We start from the raw sequence: 19,550 nt of genomic DNA, 5'->3' as shown, positions 1-19,550 counted from the left end.
ACCAGGAGGGCAAAAGCAATAGGGTTTCTATATCTGACTTAATGTTCTCGAGCTGAACAAGATAACCACTATAAACTTAATTGCAAATATGCATATATACGTATACAATACACTTATAACAATTGGATCGGCCTAATACTCGACGCGTTAGCGATAGAACAAGGAAGAAGAAAGAATATAGACACGTAATACAGAAAAAAACATAACAAATAAACAGGAAGAAAAAACTTTCCCAGCTGTTGTTCCCTATTTAATATATTCAATTGAGCTTCTTCGATTATGACATTTATATCCGGCAGAGCGAAGAGGATCATTTAGTAGTTTACTTAAAGATGCACTCTTACTCCCAATTAAGATTTACCACAATTTTTGATATTGTTTAATATTCCAAAAAAGATGAATACATGTTGAAAACATTGGTTCTTATGAAAGATACTGAGATTAATTTGAAAGAAACGAGCATAAAACGTGGTGTTATACCTTATGAGACTATAGTAGACCACAGTAAATCTTTTAGCATTTACCAATCATTTTACAATTTTGCGCTTACTGCTAATAAATACACGGTTACAAAATCTTGTTATCAGTAATTAATATTTTCCACAAATGCATTATTTAGTAAGTAGATTGAGGTTTATCAGTCAAAATTGATGTTTGTTATACATGTGTATGTATTGATTTTGAATAAGAGTGTCACTTTTAAAGAGAGACATTGAGGAGACCCTTTTTAAGTGATACTTAGTCGGAGCCACGGAGGCCTTGGCGATGGATGAAGGCTGTTGTTTTACAATCGTTCTTGGAACGAAAGATTTCCTTTAGCGGGCTGTTAAGTTGATGTTGGCTGATCTCAAAAACTATATGTGTGGTGTTAATACGTTTTTGTCTCTAGTTCATCGCCGTTTTGGCCCTGGTTTTGTGCTTCTTAACTGAGTTTATTTTTTAATGTGAATGGGTCTTTCCATGTATTTTGCTATGTATTACTTATAAAAGTTCAACAATACATTTTTATTATGATAGCCATTGGTCGGCTACCCTTTCTAATGGTTATATTGTCACATATGCAGTTTGATACAAATATGGGATGTCTCATTTGGCCGATGCATGCTCTGCATATCATATGGCAGTGGAATGGACACATTGCATTGTCAGACGCCGATGTGCTACTTGTTTGTATCATGATTTATGGATGTTACACTTTTGCTGGTCTCAACTGATATGCCAGGCATGGAAAGGAAGTAGTCTACTTCTTCTTGTTGTGTAAACGAGGTATCCTCACATCCATTTATACTTTCATATTTCTACAAATACCGTTAAATTGGGCTTCTGATTTTAGCTTTTTCTATTAGATCATTGATTGAATAAAGATTGCCTAATTATTTCAGAGCAAATGAGTTGAACAGTACGCTTTGTAGTAATAAAATGTAGTTTCACAATCGTTGTTAGATACGCATTTTTTTGTGGTGCACTTCTGACATAAGACCGTTTCTAAAACGTCGTTTTGACTAATACTTGAAAGTTACTTCCCTTTTTACCCGCGAAATTAGGTGGCATTAAACCAGGAAGTGCAACGAAAAATTTCAAGTGAAGAGAAGTTTTGATGAAAGAATGTAAGTGTTACAATAACAATCTGTTGTATAACTATTTTCAAAATATTTTCTTCTTTTAAATTCTCTGGTTTGTTGTTTTTCGTTTTCTATTCTATTATTTCGTTGTAGTCTAAGCAGATGTGCGATTAGCAGGTCCAACCCTAAGCTTAGAAAAATTAAATTTCTGATTTCTATATCAGTCAGTAAATATGTTTATTTTCTTTCTGTTAGTATATTTATTTAGTTGTTTTTAACTCAGCCCAGAACAGCTAACCTTCAGGCCTAGATTAGACGTTGGAATAACACAATGTTTACTTTATTGTTATGTTACTGTATCAAGCCAGCAAGCCCTCCACTGGTAAAATGCTTCCTTCAGTGTTTGGGTGTTAAAAAGTGTAATGCCAAACAGTAGTATATAAATTCGCGCTTGTTCATCAGGGGTGTAGAAAATAATTCAAGTAGCAGGGAATATCCTAAAAGTAGGCGGGGGTCTGGGTGTCCTCCCCCTGTTAGGGTCAAGGGGGCAACGCCCCTTGTGGGATGAATTTAAGCCTTTTTAACCAAACATTCTAGTCTTCTGGTGCATGTTTATTTTGTAACAGGGAACCTTAACATAAATGTACTATAATATGATACTGAAACTGAGTACTATCCCCCCACCCACCGGTGAGGGCTAACTAATGAACCAAACTACTGTCAAATTCAGATTCAGGATAATATTATAACATTCCAGACCACATGCCTTGACATTTGCTAGCTAGTCCCTCCTAATAATATATGTAATTTCTTCTCTACCAATTATATACTTTCAGCCACTGAATAACTATTAACCTCTGAAAATTAAACATCTAACTTCATTTTCTGTGGTTCTAGATATTTCACCTGCAGCTAACTTATTCCATTTTAATAACCAAAAGAAATATCTGGACACTTTGTGACATTTAAAGCGTACTAAATTTCACCCAACGTACATGTAAAATTCATCAAAATAATGACATCACCGCAAGCTTGTTCATTTTGTTTACACCTGGTTAACACGCGTATATAAAATTTACTGTTGCGTAAATGGTAATAGGACTAACAGAAGGCCAGACACGCTCATGTTGCATACTTACTACGCTTTTTTGTGTCTGGAAAAAAATATTTATTTCACCCCCCATTGCTTCGCAAATCATTAATTTCAAAACATCCGCAGAGGGGGATGCGACTAATAAGGTCATGTATCGAGCTAATGTTATTGTATTCGGAACACTGGTAAACCCAAACCTAATACTTGAAAACATCCCAGAGGGGAATGCGACTAATGACGTCACGTATCGAGCTAATGCTGTATTGTAGTCGGAACGCACGGAAAGCAAAATAAACAATATCAACAATCAAGGTTTTAAACGGATGTAAACAGAACAGACATGACAAAAAATAACAGATTTTATTTTTGTTGATGCGGGGAAATTAGCCGGGTGGAGATGCTAAAGTAACCGGGTTATTTTACCGGCTCCCGGCCCATTTCTACACCCCTGGTTCATCCAAAACACTTATTTGCTGTTGTATTGGCTTTAGATCTAGAGCCATGGCATCTCAACTACCAGTCTTGTATTTTTGATGGGAGATTATCACCTATATACCCTCCAACTTGTTGTACTACACAAAAATTATATATACTGGTTAAGAAGCAGTTTTTGACGGAAAGCAGTTTCCGACAAATAGCTTTTTCGCGTACTTTCTTTTGATCTTCATAAAGAAGGTATTGCAATTCAATTATATGGTTACTAGGCAATCAAAAGTTAAAGTTTTTACCAAGACACGTAAATCACTTTTATTATTATTTAATGTTTAATGTTTATTTTTCAATTTGTACACAAACTTGCACTGGAGGATCGTCACGTGCAAGTGGCGGATCGTCACGTGCAGCGCATTGCGCATGCGTGTGAACCTAATTTGCATATCTATGAATGGCTACAAGATTGTCCTTAATTGACTTATACAAACGATGATCATTGTGTACATATTTGCGAACACTGTTGTCATGTTAGTTTCACACCCACATTCACTAAAATGATGACAAACACAAGTTCTTATTAGAAATGAAACAAAATATCATTGATATTTAGTGTCTGCCTGATTTCCAGAATGATGATTGACTGGCGTAAGGTTTTAGGTTTAATTTTTGGTAAATGCTGAAAAATTAAATAATAGTTCTCATATTATAGTCTTCTATTTAGTATATTGAATAAATGGATAAAAAAACACACAATAAGGCACCTAAAATCTGCCGCATATTTGATTTGTTGGAAACTGCTTCTCGTCAACAGCTAATCAGAACAGTGTAAGTACCCTCTTGGCGCCCCCATTAGATACACTATATGTGACGTCACACATGTGAAAAATATATCGACAATAGCAGCTTGAGCTGTAATTATCTAAAATGTGAAAAATTTTAGTAGGAATTTTAACACGTATGAATAAATCAATAAACATTTGTAAAAACTGTCAGAAACTGCTTCTGAACCAGTATATACATTGTATTTATCTGAAAAAAAAAGTTTTAAAAGTAATTCATATTAAATGCAGATTTTTTCTTCATGTACAATCAATCAGTCTTTAATTGGGCACTGTCATTGGCTACTGGAATACTGCTTGTGAACAAAGCTTTTGTGCCTCTACAATCAAGGCTTGTTGATTTAACACAGTTAGAAAATCCACGAAGGCCTTTAAAGCAAAAATAGCCCTTTCATTTAAGATTTTTTTTCTAGAAAATAAATCAAAGAAGGAAAATTTAATATGTCCACTTTAAGCTCATGTATTTGAATAATTTAATGTTGGCATACGATGAGAAACTATTATATATAAAATATTCCATTTTTTTCAGATAGTTTTTAGGGAACAAATGTCTAAACATTGGGAAAGCTGTTCTTTTTTTAATTGGGAAGTAGCCGAATTCTGGCTCCTGCAAAAAAAGGTTGAAATCAAATTCATTAAAGCCCTGTCCATGTGCGCCTCGAAATTTAGTCTAACACAACAGTCATAAAATTTAGATATTTCGATAAATGAGACTTAATTTTACACCAATACTTATTGTACCTTTGTGATCACCCATATTTGAAAAGAAGTATGCAATATTGTTTCGACGTATTTAATAACTATTTTTTTAATTTCTACATTGTGTTGGTTTATTTAACTTATACATTACCAGTTAAAATTAACTTATACATTACCAGTAAGAATTAATTAATAATTCACAATTTATACACTGTAAGAGTAATTTAATTAGAAACTTAAGCTACATGTACACTACCAGTCATGCGTTTTTTGCAAAAATGGCATTTTTGAGGGAGAGATTGGGAATGCGGTAAAATTCGGGGATATATTCTGCGGTAACCAATGCTTTTGGTACTCATATCTACGTTTTCATCAGCTGCTACTGCATAAGACTTGCATAACTTGCATGTGGCATATCTCCCTGAAGCAGCTAACTGCAACATGAAGGTTAATTTTAACATGTCCTGCATATACACATTTTTTTGTAAATTGTACCATGCTCGTAAATGGCCCCTTAACTTGAGGGTGAACAAACTCATTCCCCTCATGATAATTAGGTCGTTGGCATATTGAGTGTACAAGCTTTTTGGGAAAATTGATACTAAAATAAACATTGTACCTGCAAAAGATCTTTATGCTGAATTTGCTCAAGTAGCTCCGTTCGTTTTTCTTCTGTCTTTGTTGGTAGGGCACAGCTACGGTTATTGTATGTTTTTGTAAGTGTCAAAACTTAAAAAACAAATTTGAATTTAGTATTCATTTAAAATGTAATCATTGTGCGAAGAACTTGTTTAAATGTGATTTGTTAGGTATGTTACTTATATATAATTTAAAGATTTTTGGAAAATCATGACTGAAAGTGACTGGTGTCAAACACATGTTCAAAATTCACAGAGGTGGTTCAAGGCCTTCTAGCCTCATTTTCAGTTGGACAATATCCATAAACCACACTAGCTATTTTAACCTCCAATAATAACTTTCACAGTTGCAAACCATAATTTCCAAGGATCAATCTACATTTTGAGTTTGAACCAAGTGATTTTAGATTACTAAGGTAGAGTTTGTACGAGGTAAGAACAAAGAAATAGCCTTCAGAAAATTGAAAACAGCTACCTTAATTACCGTTAATTAACACTTCGCAACTCCACTGTGACCACATATAGCATTGATGGGAAACAGGGCAAATGATAGAAATGAACAGGGTGTGTGATTATGCTTATATCCTAGGGTATTTTGAAAATCAGATTAAACAGATCATGTCTGTGGTAAGGAAAAATCACAGTATTAGCAAAATATGCAAAAATGTGTGGTTGGACAAGAACAGACCCAAATCATTACTGTATCGCAGTACAGGTGTGAATACATGTATGCTTACTTTGCTGAAAATATGTTAAATTTAAGTTTTGAAGTTTTAAAGGAGGCATTACCATTTCCTGGCTTGTGATTTCAACCACTGAATATGTTTGTGGAATATACATGTTTTTTTATTTTATGCACCATTCGTAGTGTCATAAAAACTCGAAAAGGAGTGTTCATTTAAAAAATAGCTGTAAGAAGTAGCATTTTAAATTCAATAAAATTTGAAGGATCTGATTATCTAAACCACATAGGTTCCCACATCAAAATTGATTTATCTGATTAGGGAAATTAATTGTATTTATATACTACATAGAAATAGTTTGGTGATTTGCCTAGTTTTGTTGTAAAATTATTTTCATTTGTGCATAAACCTAATCTATTGAGGATCATACATATCTGGTAATGGGAAAATTAATCTTACTCTTTTATAGGCAAATACTTGAGATCGATGTTCCTTCTATATCTAATATGAAAACAGTGTATACATAATTTTCCGTGTTAGATGCATAAGGTCCATGATCATCATTCAGTGCTCCAGCTATGATTTGAAAAGGGCAGGGTGCTGGGTAAGAAAGGGCACTTTTGATGTGCATTGAATGAGCCTTAATGGTGCACTAATGCAATGTTCAATTCATATTGTGTATGTACTGTAACAACTTTCAATACTAGTAGTTGGTTATGAATACCTAAGTTGTTATCTTTATTTAAGTGTCAAATAATGAATATTTCTTATTTTTATACTTATATCAGATAATTGACTTGACAATATGTCCAATAAATATCAAATATAGTTCAAAATCATCAAAGAGGGCTCTGTCAAACAAAAGGGCACAGCAGGGCAAGGTACATGTAAATGCCGGGCAATGCTGAAGGGAAATCCCCATGTTTTTTTCCACCACTGCTATTATCCATGAGAGTATTTTTCTGTTACAATAGGGAGACTTGCATTTAAAGAAAAAGGATTTCATAACATTATAGAACGGATACTGTTACTTACTTGTGACAAAGGTAACCAGTTAATACTGCATGAAATGTGATTAATACTGTTGACAGCAGTTGTATTGGTTTTTTCATTATCATTCTTCTTTCTCAGTTTTGTTCCCATAAAGTATAGCATTTAGCACATCTTAGTCAAAAAGGAAGAAAATATTGCTGTTATAATAGCCTTTTTACATGCAATGTCAGATATACGATATTTGGGCATGCAGCCAAGTTTCACAAATATGATATCTTTTTTTTCAAAAAGAAATCTTAATCATCTATTGAAGCAGGTTGTTATCTTAGAAGAGGGTATTTATATTCTTTTGAAACTGTCAGATATCTGAGATACACTTAAACAAGAAGTAATAAAAGAGGTTGTTCAACACAGCTTGTAAATATTCATAAGGCCAATAAAACAAAGAAATTAGTTGTGCCTGTCATAATTTTTTTAACCTGACCCTTAAATGTTTTATTACCACTGGACAAAAAAAATCTTACCTTTCAACTTTACTTCTTGGTTTTTCCTTCCATTTGTAGCTATATTTATTGGCTAAACGTAGATTTTACTTTTTTTATAGGGTTAAGTCAACAATGAACCTGACAAAATGGGGACAGTTCAGGTGTGGAAATGAAAAAAAATGTTGCTACACTTCTTCGATCAAATCTAAAAATGATGATTCTGACCTGTCTACATAAACCCTACGTTTTAGGACTGTGATAACAAACAACTGAATATTTTGCACTTAGTTTTAAAAAAGATATAATTCAGCACATGAGGAGCAACTCGTATAACTCTAGGTTAGTATGTGAGGAGTCATTTCCCTTATATATAAAAATTACCTGAGAATAACAGATAGAAATTGCATTGGTTTCCTCTTGTGGTGCTCTTGTCCAAAAAAAATAGGGTCGGTCGGTCAGGTTTTTTTTTTATAGTTTCCATATCAAGCAATTTTCTGTTGCATCATATCAATTATGTTATATCTTAGTGTTTCCTAATTTACAAAATGTCTGATAAAAATAGCATTGTTTAATATCTGAAATCATTTCCTTAACTTCGACTACCAGATTTTCCCGCCAATTTTGCCCATGAAATCTGGTGTTTTTTGTGTACAATACTCGTTTATAAGTCGCGATCGGTTTTTAGGAAAAATCCAGCACTTCAATTTCTTGATAACGTTCTAGCCAAACAGTCAATTATCAAATAAATTTGTTAATTTGCTTGAGGAAAATTGCCGATTTTCTTGTCAACTGTGAGCTCCTTAAACTAGGCCTTCAAGTGGAGGTAGGTTAATAAAAGAACATTAAGTAAACCCGGATATGGATTTAGTTTCTCTTATTTTCATACAATCAAAGTTTCATTCATATTTATAGTGAACTCAAACATTTCGGTCATTGTTTTAAGATTCCCAGACGACGGTTATTGATTATTAATTTTTCGATTGTATGGTATTTTCTTACCAGCCGAGGCGAAATCCTGGTAATCAAAGAGGGCGAAATCCTGGTAATCAAATGGGATCATACGGTATCCGACTGACCGAATTAAATACAATTGATAGCCACGCGCCTTTCATCTTATCACTGCTCGTGCTATGACATCACAAATTGTACCGTTTGATCTGCAGCCGATACATTCCAATAAATGTGTTGTTAACTTTCGTATGTTTTTGTTTGGATTTCAGTTGATGGGACTTAAATAAGGCATAACAATTGATAATTGCGGATAAATTAATGTAACGATTAATGAAATGTGTATTGGAACCTGGCAGTTTAAGCCTGCATGAATTCGCAAAGCTTAATCATAAGAAGCCTGCATGATATACGTAAAGGCTAATCGTAAAAAAGTAAGTTTTATTATGGACATGGATATGGATAAATAACACCATGAACAATAATTAAAAATATTTTCATTATAAAAACAGCAAAATATGTGATCAACCACGTGTTTGGACCGTAATCATGCGTTTGCCAATAAGAAGATATCAGACAGGGTACCCTGCCCTCAACCTATTTCCAGCATGCATGTGTGATTATCACATCCATATTCAATGGGTTATTTTCTGACTCTTACACCATTATGACACTCACTGTCTTTACCTTAATTTTCTTTCAGCACTTGTCCTTTTGGGCAAGTAATTAAAGAAAACCACTTTTTTACTTGCCCAAAATAACCAAATCATGCATAAATATACGAAAGCCAATATTTCAATATAATAATAACATTCAATCATGATGTGTGAATTGTTGCTGAAGAAATTTTGAAAACAGAGGGATCTGAATTTCTGAAAAATGCACTTGTCCATTCGGGCAATCATCTGGGAATTTTGACTTGTCCGAAACAGTATTTACTTGTCCCCGGCTTCGGGCAACCCAGTTACGACGAAGACTGTTATGAGAAAGTTAATGTTTTGAAAAAAAATGCAAAATAAACAACAAGTTGGACCCCGCACCATACTTGCATGGAAGTGTTGATGTATTCGTAATGAAACAAAGATGATCTAATATCAAATTCTTAAATCATTTCTTTTTTTTTCTAGGCAAATCTGTTTCCTATAATAAATTTAAGACAATATATTTGCATTGAATGTATTCATGCAACTTTATCCGTGTTGGAATGTGTTTCTTTATTCTCATCTTGATTGTGTTCACGTACATTGACTGTGCAATTATTAGCATGATATTCTCTTTTATAAGTCTTATATGCATGTAGTAAATAGTTTGGGTTTTCCTTGTTCATATTGTACAAAACAGTTTCTTCAACGGCAATTCTTGTGATTGGTATTTATATAAACAGTACATCTTATGCTACACTATTGTTAATAATTTCAATAACTTGGGAAGCAAGCACATGAACTATTGATAATACAGTTTAATAAAGGAGATATTCAAAGTTGATAGTCGCAAAGTACATGTAATGGACTTTGAAAACTCGCCTCCTTAGTGTTAATTGAAAATCCCATTAATGACTCAGTTACAACACATTTACTTGACTTGTTAGTAATGTCATATATTTTTCCGTGACTACGCCTTATCACTTTTGTATTGAGGATATTACCTCTTTAGATTATAAGTACCAGTATCATCATAGTATATTAAGGCGATACCAAAAAAAGTTTGTTTCTGGTTTCCGGACCAATCCTAATTTTGTTTTTGCACACAGCTCTCAATTTTCATTACCAGCAGACAATTATGTTTTTGGACCATTGATATCTCTCTTTTTTTTTAGTTTATATTTTCAATATTTAATTGCACTGGAAAGAGACACATATGTATTCGTGTTATTTAGTGCTTTAGTTGTTGTTGTTGACCAAAAATTTGGATGGTTTAAAGTGTGAAACACAACTTTACATAGAAAAAAGAGAAATTAATCCGACCCTAAATTAATTTTGTACTTTTTCCGTTTTTTGGCAGTGAAATTGGAAACACACATTTAATTTTCTTGGCCTTAACAGTAGGTCATCACTCATAATTGTGGTAATCATTGTTATGTGGGAAAAACAATGTGTCAGTGACAATTGTGTGACTTATTAATGCCCGATCGCTTACTTATACATGTATATACATGCATTTATATCATAAAGCTTTGTTTACATGTTATACTTAAAAGTTGGGAATTGCTTGAATAAGAAATAGGGAATGGCAGGCTTATCATGCTAGGTCAGGCCTTCATAAAGGATAAATATGATACATATTAAGTTGTTAATGCACCAGTCAATTGTAACCACGGCCCCCCCCATGGCCCTGGGGAATAGTGGGGACTTTGACTTTCGGTCCAGCCAACACCGGGTAAAATCTCCGCCCTGCGGGGACGAACTGACGGTAAAATCCCCGCCAAATGCCCCCGCACCCCAGGGACCCTAGGTAAGGCCCATTCCCCGCTATATTTTGTGCGAAGACAAAACCACCGCATTCACCCTGCGCATTCACCATTTGCACTGCGGGGCCACCTGAAAGGTAAAAACACAGCCCATTTCCCCGGCAATCCCCGGTATACCCCGGGACCTGGGGGGGGGGGGGCGTGGTTACAATTGACTGGTGCATAAACAATTCAATATCCAGAGCAATTCTGCTAAATTTAAATAATTTTGCACTGCTATCTGCTATATCTTCAGCTTGAACGTTGTTGGGCATAATGTACCAACAGCTTTAACATGCAGGTGAATTAATGTCAAATAAGGAAGTTTGAAAGGTTTTTGGACACATTAAATATAGGGTTAATTTAAATGAGTATGCTGATCACTGCTAGAGTTCCTGCTAGATTGTGCCAGTTTTATTCTTGTTAAAATGACTATATATATGTAGAATAATTCATAAAGACAATTAAGTATTTTTCTCGGGTAAACAGTGATGGCTTACACATCCATTAAGAGCTACAACCATGCACAACCAACCTTCATTCAATTGACTTAATACTTCACACAGTTGTTCAGGGCCATCACATGATGAGGTTAGATTACTCCATATTATTCTTTACACAGATTATGGCCCATGATTGACTATGGAACTTAGGTTAAAGTTTTAGGGCAGGTTGGGATATTTATTAATAACTTCTATACCCTTAGTTTGATTGACTTAATACTTCACACAGTTGTTCAGGACCATCACACAATGAGATTACATAACCACATATTATCCTTAATACAAGTTATGGCCCCTGATTGACTTAGGTTAAAGTTTATGGGCGGGTTAAAGTTTTAGGGCAAGTTGGGATTTTCACTTAAAACTCCAATACCATTCATTCAATTGACTTAATACTTCACACAGTTGTTCAGAGCCATCACATAATGAGCAGGGATATAGCTTAGCACTCGCCCACTCGCCAGTGGCGACCTATTTCCGATCTGGGCGACTGAAATTCAAAAGAAGTTCGATATCTGCTATATCTGCAGCTTGAATGTTGTTGGGCATAATGTACACAATAAAGTCATCACAGAAATTAGTGCGAAAAGGTTCTATGTGCATGCTGTGATATAGGAGGAGGTCAATTTGTGTGGGTTAATTTCTTTCATAGTTGAGTTAAAATGCTATTCATGTCCAATATATAGTTTTAACTGATTATTATTAATTCAGTAATGGCTCATTTATGATTTTATTGAAAGTTAAAATCTAATGTACTAAAAAATATTCTTGCATTTCGCATATCATAATAATAATCAACTGCTCTTATCCCCTTTTTATTATTGATAGCTTTTAATTTCCTTCAAATAAATATTATCCTTAATTTTCTTGAATTCCCTGTGTAAGATTCTTAAGTTTCTATAAAAACATTCTGAATTCAAATTTTGTCAGGTTACCCCTGGATTTTTCAGCCCAAAATTGATCAAAATCAATTGTCACAAAAAACCAAACCCTGATCTTATTGAAACAGGATAAAATTCCTAATCTGCACACCACCACACTGACGACTGGGTTATGGACCTGTAATAATTGATCAACCAGTTCACTTATGTTGATGATGTCATAATAACTAATAATAAAAGGTCACACTAAGTGTTAAGTAAATGTAGCGAGCGCAGTGAGGCTACAGGCACGAGAAAGCATGCACCATTTTCTGTAGATAGCCAAAATGAACTTAGACTTATTTGGTGTTCTCATTAAGTTGACCCACTAGCTCCACCCTTTGTGTAGTCACGTGACATTTTGGTGCAAAAGTTAAATCGCCCAGGCGTTAGTTTCGTTAAATAAGCCTCGGGTGATGGACAATTGTCGTGACATTGTGAATATGTTACAAAAGCAAGTAAAAATGATTGATGTGTACAAAAATGGAAAAGCACCAAAACATGAAATTTATTATACTTTTTGTTAATAATCGACAACTTGTTGATATTTAAACTATTAGAATTATCTAGGTATGTTTGCATAGTACAAAACTTTACGAGGATTACCTTGTGAAGTTAATATTCATAATCATCAACAAAGGATTGCACGTTTTGGTACTGAATCAATTCTGTCTGATTGGCTGTATAATATAAAGAGTATCTTAAAAACTGAAACCTAAATGAAATTTGTATTTGAATATTGTCACACAAATATTTTAATCATGCAGTAAATGGTTGTCAACAGGATTCGATAGCTGATTAGACCTCTATTTTCAAATTTGAGTTCATGACGTAAGCTTTAACTGCCTCCAGAAAATGGCACCCTTAACTGTCAATTATAGGCACTTCACACAATTGCAGAGGGCAGAGCGGACTTTGAAAAATAGACGACTTAAATACTTCATCTTGTAGATCAACAAATTATACACTCTTCGAAAATAAATGTTCATATTCAAATTGTGATATAGTCAAATATGATCTACATAATATGGAGCTGCAGAAAATAGGACAAATCCTCGATTGTCATTGGCCCTCAAATATGTGCGAACATCAAGGAATTTACAACTTACTATGTTTTGATGATGAAATATTTATCTAATTGTATTTTTTTGGTAAATTTAGTGTTTTTTTAAAAAATCTACAGTTTGTAGAAGAATTTACAGTCGAGCTCAAAGACAATGCAAGAGGAGAAGGTATGGAATGTAATTTATAAATAAATATAGCTTCTATAACATTATAGAAACATAATGAAATAAATGAATAACTTTAAACAAACAAAGTAAATGAATGCTTTTTTCATGATGTCTTTATATTATATCAATAGTTGATGATTATGATGATAGGAGTAGTTAGGGATGGGACAGCAAGGAAAATAGTTGATGATTATGGTGATAGGGGTAGTAGGGATGGGACAGCAAGGAAAATAGTTGATGATTATGGTGATAGGAGTAGTTAGGGATGGGACAGCAAGGAAAATAGTTGATGATTATGGTGATAGGGGTAGTAGGGATGGGACAGCAAGGAAAATAGTTGATAATTATGGTGATAGGGGTAGTAGGGATGGGACAGCAAGGAAAATAGTTGATAATTATGGTGATAGGGGTAGTAGGGATGGGACAGCAAGGAAAATAGTTGTTGAATATGGTGATAGGGGTAGTAGGGATGGGACAGCAAGGAAAATAGTTGATGATTATGGTGATAGGAGTAGTTAGGGATGGGACAGCAAGGAAAATAGTTGATGATTATTGTGATAGGAGTTGTTAGGGATGGGACAGCAAGGAAAATAGTTGATGATTATGGTGACACGGGTAGTAGGGATGGGACAGCAAGGAAAATAGTTGATAATTATGGTGATAGGGGTAGTAGGGATGGGACAGCAAGGAAAATAGTTGATGATTATGGTGATAGGAGCAGTTAGGGATGGGACAGCAAACAAAATAGTTGATGATTATGGTGACAGGGGTAGTAGGGATGGGACAGCAAGAAAAATAGTTGATGATTATTGTGATAGGGGTAGTAGGGATGGGACAGCAAGGAAAATAGTTGATGATTATGGTGATAGGAGTAGTAGGAATGGGACAGCAAGGAAAATAGTTGATGATTATTGTTATAGGAGCAGTAGGGATGGGACAGCAAGGAAAATAGTTGATAAATATGGTGATAGGGGCAGTAGGGATGGGACAGCAAGGAAAATAGTTGATAAATATGGTGATAGGGGCAGTAGGGATGGGGCAGTAGGGATGAGACAGCAAGGAAAATAGTTGATAAATATGGTAATAGGAGCAGTAAAGATGGGACTGCAAGGAAAATAGTTGATGATAATGGCGATGTGGGTAGTAGGGATGGGACAGCCCAGCAAGGAAAATAGTTGATGATTATGGTGATAGGGGTAGTAGGGATGGGACAGCAAGGAAAATAGTTGATGATTATGGTGATAGGAGTAGTAGGAATGGGACAGCAAGGAAAATAGTTGATGATTATGGTGATAGGGGCAGTAGGGATGGGACAGCAAGGAAAATAGTTGATAAATATGGTGATAGGAGTAGTAGGAATGGGACAGCAAGGAAAATAGTTGATGATTATGGTTATAGGAGCAGTAGGGATGGGACAGCAAGGAAAATAGTTGATAAATATGGTGATAGGAGTAGTAGGAATGGGACAGCAAGGAAATTAGTTGATGATTATGGTTATAGGAGCAGTAGGGATGGGACAGCAAGGAAAATAGTTGATAAATATGGTGATAGGGGCAGTAGGGATATGACAGCAAGGAAAATAGTTGATAAATATGGTGATAGGGGCAGTAGGGATGGGGCAGTAGGGATGGGACAGCAAGGAAAATAGTTGATGATTATGGTGATAGGGGCAGTAGGGATGGGGCAGTAGGGATGGGACAGCAAGGAAAATAGTTGATGATTATGGTGATAGGGGCAGTAGGGATGGGGCAGTAGGGATGGGACAGCAAGGAAAATAGTTGATAAATATGGTAATAGGGGCAGTAGGGATGGGGCAGTAGGGATGGGAAAGCAAGGAAAATAGTTGATAAATATGGTGATAGGGGCAGTAGGGATGGGGCAGTAGGGATGGGACAGCAAGGAAAATAGTTGATGATTATGGTGATAGGGGCAGTAGGGATGGGACAGCAAGGAAAATAGTTGATGATTATGGTGATAGGGGTAGTAGGGATGGGACAGCAAGGAAAATAGTTGATGATTATGGTGGTAGGAGTAGTTAGGGATGGGACAGCAAGGAAAATAGTTGTTGAATATGGTGATAGGGGACGTAGGAATGGGACAGCAAGGAAAATAGTTGATGATTATGGTGATAGGAGCAGTAAAGATGGGACTGCAAGGAAAATAGTTGATGATTATGGCGATGTGGGTAGTAGGAATGGGACAGCAAGGGAAATAGTTGATGATTATAGTGATAGGGATAGTAGGAATGGGACAGCAAGGAAAATAGTTGATGATTATAGTGATAGGGGTAGTAGGAATGGGACAGCAAGGGAAATAGTTGATGATTATGGTGATAGGAGTAGTAGGGATGGGACAGCCCAGCAAGGAAAATAGTTGATGATTATGTTGATAGGGGTAGTAGGAATGGGACAGCAAGGAAAATGGTTGATGATTATGGTGATAGGAGTAGTAGGGATGAGACAGCCCAGCAAGGAAAATAGTTGATGATTATGGTGATAGGGGTAGTAGGAATGGGACAGCAAGGAAAATAGTTGATGATTATGGTGATAGGAGTAGTAGGGATGGGACAGCAAGGAAAATAGTGGATGATTATGGTAAAAGAAGTAGTTAGGGATGGGACAGCAAGGAAAGTAGTTGGTGATTAAGGTGATATGAGAAGTAGGGATGGGACAGCAAGAAAAATAATTGATGATTATGGTGATAGGAGAAGTAGGGATGGGACAGCAAGGAAAATAGTTGATGATTATGGTGATAGGAGTAGCAGGGATGAGACAGCAGGGAAAATAGTTGATAATATGGTGATAAGAGTAGCAGGGATGAGAAAGCGGGGAAACTAGTTGATGATTATGGTGATGGGAGTAGCAGGGTTGAGAAAGCAGGGAAAATAGTCAGTGATTATGGTGATAGGAGTAGCAGGGATGGGAAAGCAGGCAAAATAGTTAGTGAATGTGGTGATTATAAGGAGTAGCAGGGATGGGAAAGCAGGGAAAATAGTTAATGACTGTGGTGATTATAAGGAGTAGCAGGGATGAGAAAGCGGGGAAAATGGTTCATGATTATGGTGATAGGAGTCGTAGGGATGTGACAGCAAGGAAAATAGTGAATGATTATGGTGATTCAACAATTTTGCACAATCAAGTTTTAAATGAGTTGCATTTATGAAGAATAATTAGATTCATCACCACAGCAAAGCTTTTCATAGATTTTCTTGATTTTATAAGGTAAAAAAGTATTTTATGCTTGAGTTAATTGATAATATTTATTTGTAGATGGATGAATTTGTGGGGTAGGGATGGGAAATGTTGGAAAATGTTGTTTACTGTCCTGGTAGTGGTAGGTCAGCCAACAGATGGCCAACAAATAATTTGAAACACTTAAGGATTCCAAATTTATTGTTTTATGGCTTACTAACGGTTTAAGAAAAATTCATAAAGCATCTATTTTAGGACTGAAATGTGAAAAGCTGTGATCTGATCTTTTGTCAGCATGCAGTCTTTTATCACTGGTTTGCAGATTTTAACGCAAACAATTGCTTGTCCCAAGACAAAAGATATTTTTTTGTCAAAACGTTCAATCTGTGAGAGTGCAGCTTTAAATAGCAATTAGTCTTGATGTTTTTTTAAATCTATGTGACTGTACTTTTACTTCATACCTGGTGTTCATAGTGAATTGAATCAGACAATTATTATTATTAAGCAACATTTATTGGACTGAAATTGTTTCCTATATAAGTGCTAAAAGAATCAGTGAGCACAACTACTTTTTACTAACTTTTTGGCTTACTTGCAAGACCGCTGTCATTTAATAAGATTATGAATAGAACTTTGCAATCTGTGTCAAACAAGAGAGTTTGGTTTTATTTTTAAAGCATCTATCATTCTTGAACAACGACCCCATCAATTTCCTGCAAAAAATAATGCAACTTAATTTATATTTTAAATCTTCATAGCATTTCACAGGAATAATAAATACTCACATTTAAAAAAGAACCTTTTTTGTAGTACTAACTTGTTTGAATCTTTACTTAAGCATTTTCTTGCAATTCAAAATTTGTTAGAAAGAAATGAGGTTTAAAAAAGCGTTTTTTTAGAACTCTTAATAATCACTTAGAACTTTTTTGCAATGAAGAAAAAAGTTTAAAAGCCAATTTTTGAGTGCAAAAAAGTTCTATGTGACATATACTTCAACTTTCTTTCTTGCCTGTATTTTAACTGAAAGAAGAACATAAAAACTTAAGTTAGGTTTATAAATAATGCCTTTCTGTCTCTAAAAATATCACTTCGAACTTTTTCGCACTTAAAAGAGGTCAATCAGATTTAAGTGCGAAAAAGTTCTATGTGCATTTTTCTTAAATATCTTTACTGTATTTCATATTTTATATTTATAAAGTAGGGATGGCAACAAGTAGCCGAGTACTCGATCGAACGTCCGAGTACTCGAGTACCAAATCACTACTCGAGTACTCGAAAAAAATCTATAAAAATCACACAATACACGATTTACAGACGGTTAGATCTGGTTAGTTGCCAAGAGGACAATTTACAGTCCCTCTAATCCCCGCTGTGAACACAATTGACCCTAATAAATTAGTTGAGAGTTGCAAACTGTCAGCAAAGGGCCCCTATTTCGAATTAGCACTATCGTCAATTAGCGAAGTTTTGATAGCCAAACTTTCAACTACACAATTCTATTGTTTACCGATTAGAGTCCTTTCACCAAACAATGGATGCTAGCGAGCGAATGAGTAGCGACCGTTACGAGCATTGATTTCTTAATGGGCAATGATTATCACAATTGATTGGTTGATATCTTAAATGAAGAATTATGAATATTAATGAGGTAAATAACAATAATACAGTACGCAGTATTTCGTTCTTTATTCTTATGTATGCTATTAATTTTCGTTCATTGTAATTCTGATTGATGTTCATTATAAATCTCGACTATCTAGACGCTCGAATAAAATCCGGGTTAAACTTTCAAGCTATATTGTAGCTAATTTGCAGTGCATACTTATATGTAAAATCATTAAAGTGAAATGAAAAAGATATATACACGATCTTGACTTTCCAAAAAACAAAATCATTTTTTCCGAGTAATCGAGTACCCAAGTACTCGATCGAAAGATTGTCCGAGTAATCGAGTACCAATTTTACTACGCGTTGCCATCCCTATTATAAAGACACGGATCATTTAAAACAGGTGGTTTTCCTTTAGTTTACAAAGTATTGTTAAATTGTATACAGTATATACAAAAGGTAATAGTTTTTTGCTTCTCCTGTAAAATTTTATAAAATGTAGATAGAACCTTTTCGCTTTCACCTCTCGACATGAGCACAGTCTATTTTTAGCCAAGTTTACATGTTAAAAATCAAGTCTAGGATTAAAGGGAGACAACTTGCTTGTTGGTTGTGCAGTTGGTTTTGTGTCTTACTCTCCCTTGTTCTTGTTGAAAGGCCAAAGGCCATTGTTATCTCTATTGGCCAAAGTGTCTGTAGTTTGCGCATCCATCTAAACACAATTGCTTATGAATGTTTGTTCAAATTTTGACCCTGGGATCATTACTGGCCACACCCCAAGATTCACAGGTTTGGTATTCGTAAATTGGGAAATTTTTGAAAATCTTTTTGTGTGTTTTTTCGCGCATCCATCTTAACACAATTGCTTGTGAATGTTTGTTCAAATTATGCCCCTGGGGTCATTACTGGCCATCCCCCGGGGTTCACAGGTTTGGTATACTTAAATTGGGAATGTTTGAAAATCTTTTTGTCTGAAACAGCTATGAAGAGCCTTGCTATTTTGAATAAGGCATAATTTAGTGGTCCGCTACCATGGTTGTTCAAATTATGCCGCCGGGGTCAAATCTGGCACTGCCCCAGGGGACACAAGTTTCCTAGAGACTTATTTAAGAAATATTTTCAAAATCTTCTTGTTTCAAACCACAAGGCTCATACCTTTGATAATTGTTGTGGAGCATCATATTATGACCATCTAGCAGTTGAAATTATGCCACTGGGGCCAAAGCTGGCCCCACCCCTTTTGACCTACTTTTTTATTTTTAAAGCTACTGCAATGAA

General features: G+C 35.1%; 1 protein-coding gene across 5 annotated transcripts in view; it reads left to right on the top strand.

Annotated features, from left to right (window-relative positions):
- The window catches only part of LOC128216666 (plexin-A1-like), a 101,499-nt gene that overhangs the window by 7,545 nt on the left and 74,404 nt on the right, over positions 1-19,550 (top strand). Inside the window, exon 1 of one of the 5 annotated variants that reach the window (XM_052923289.1) lies at positions 1,545-1,607. The exons of 3 other annotated variants lie outside the window; for them this stretch is intronic. The gene's annotated coding sequence lies outside the window, so the exon portion shown is untranslated. Of the gene's footprint in view, positions 1-1,544; positions 1,608-19,550 lie in introns of those variants that run through there. One more of the 5 variants, XM_052923291.1, reaches the window with a different exon arrangement.

This window comes from Mya arenaria, chromosome 14 (genome assembly GCF_026914265.1).
Source record: "Mya arenaria isolate MELC-2E11 chromosome 14, ASM2691426v1".
In the NCBI taxonomy this organism is placed as follows: Eukaryota; Metazoa; Mollusca; class Bivalvia; order Myida; family Myidae; genus Mya; species Mya arenaria.
Note: the sequence above shows the minus strand (reverse complement) of the source record. Positions and strands in the feature narration are given on the sequence as shown.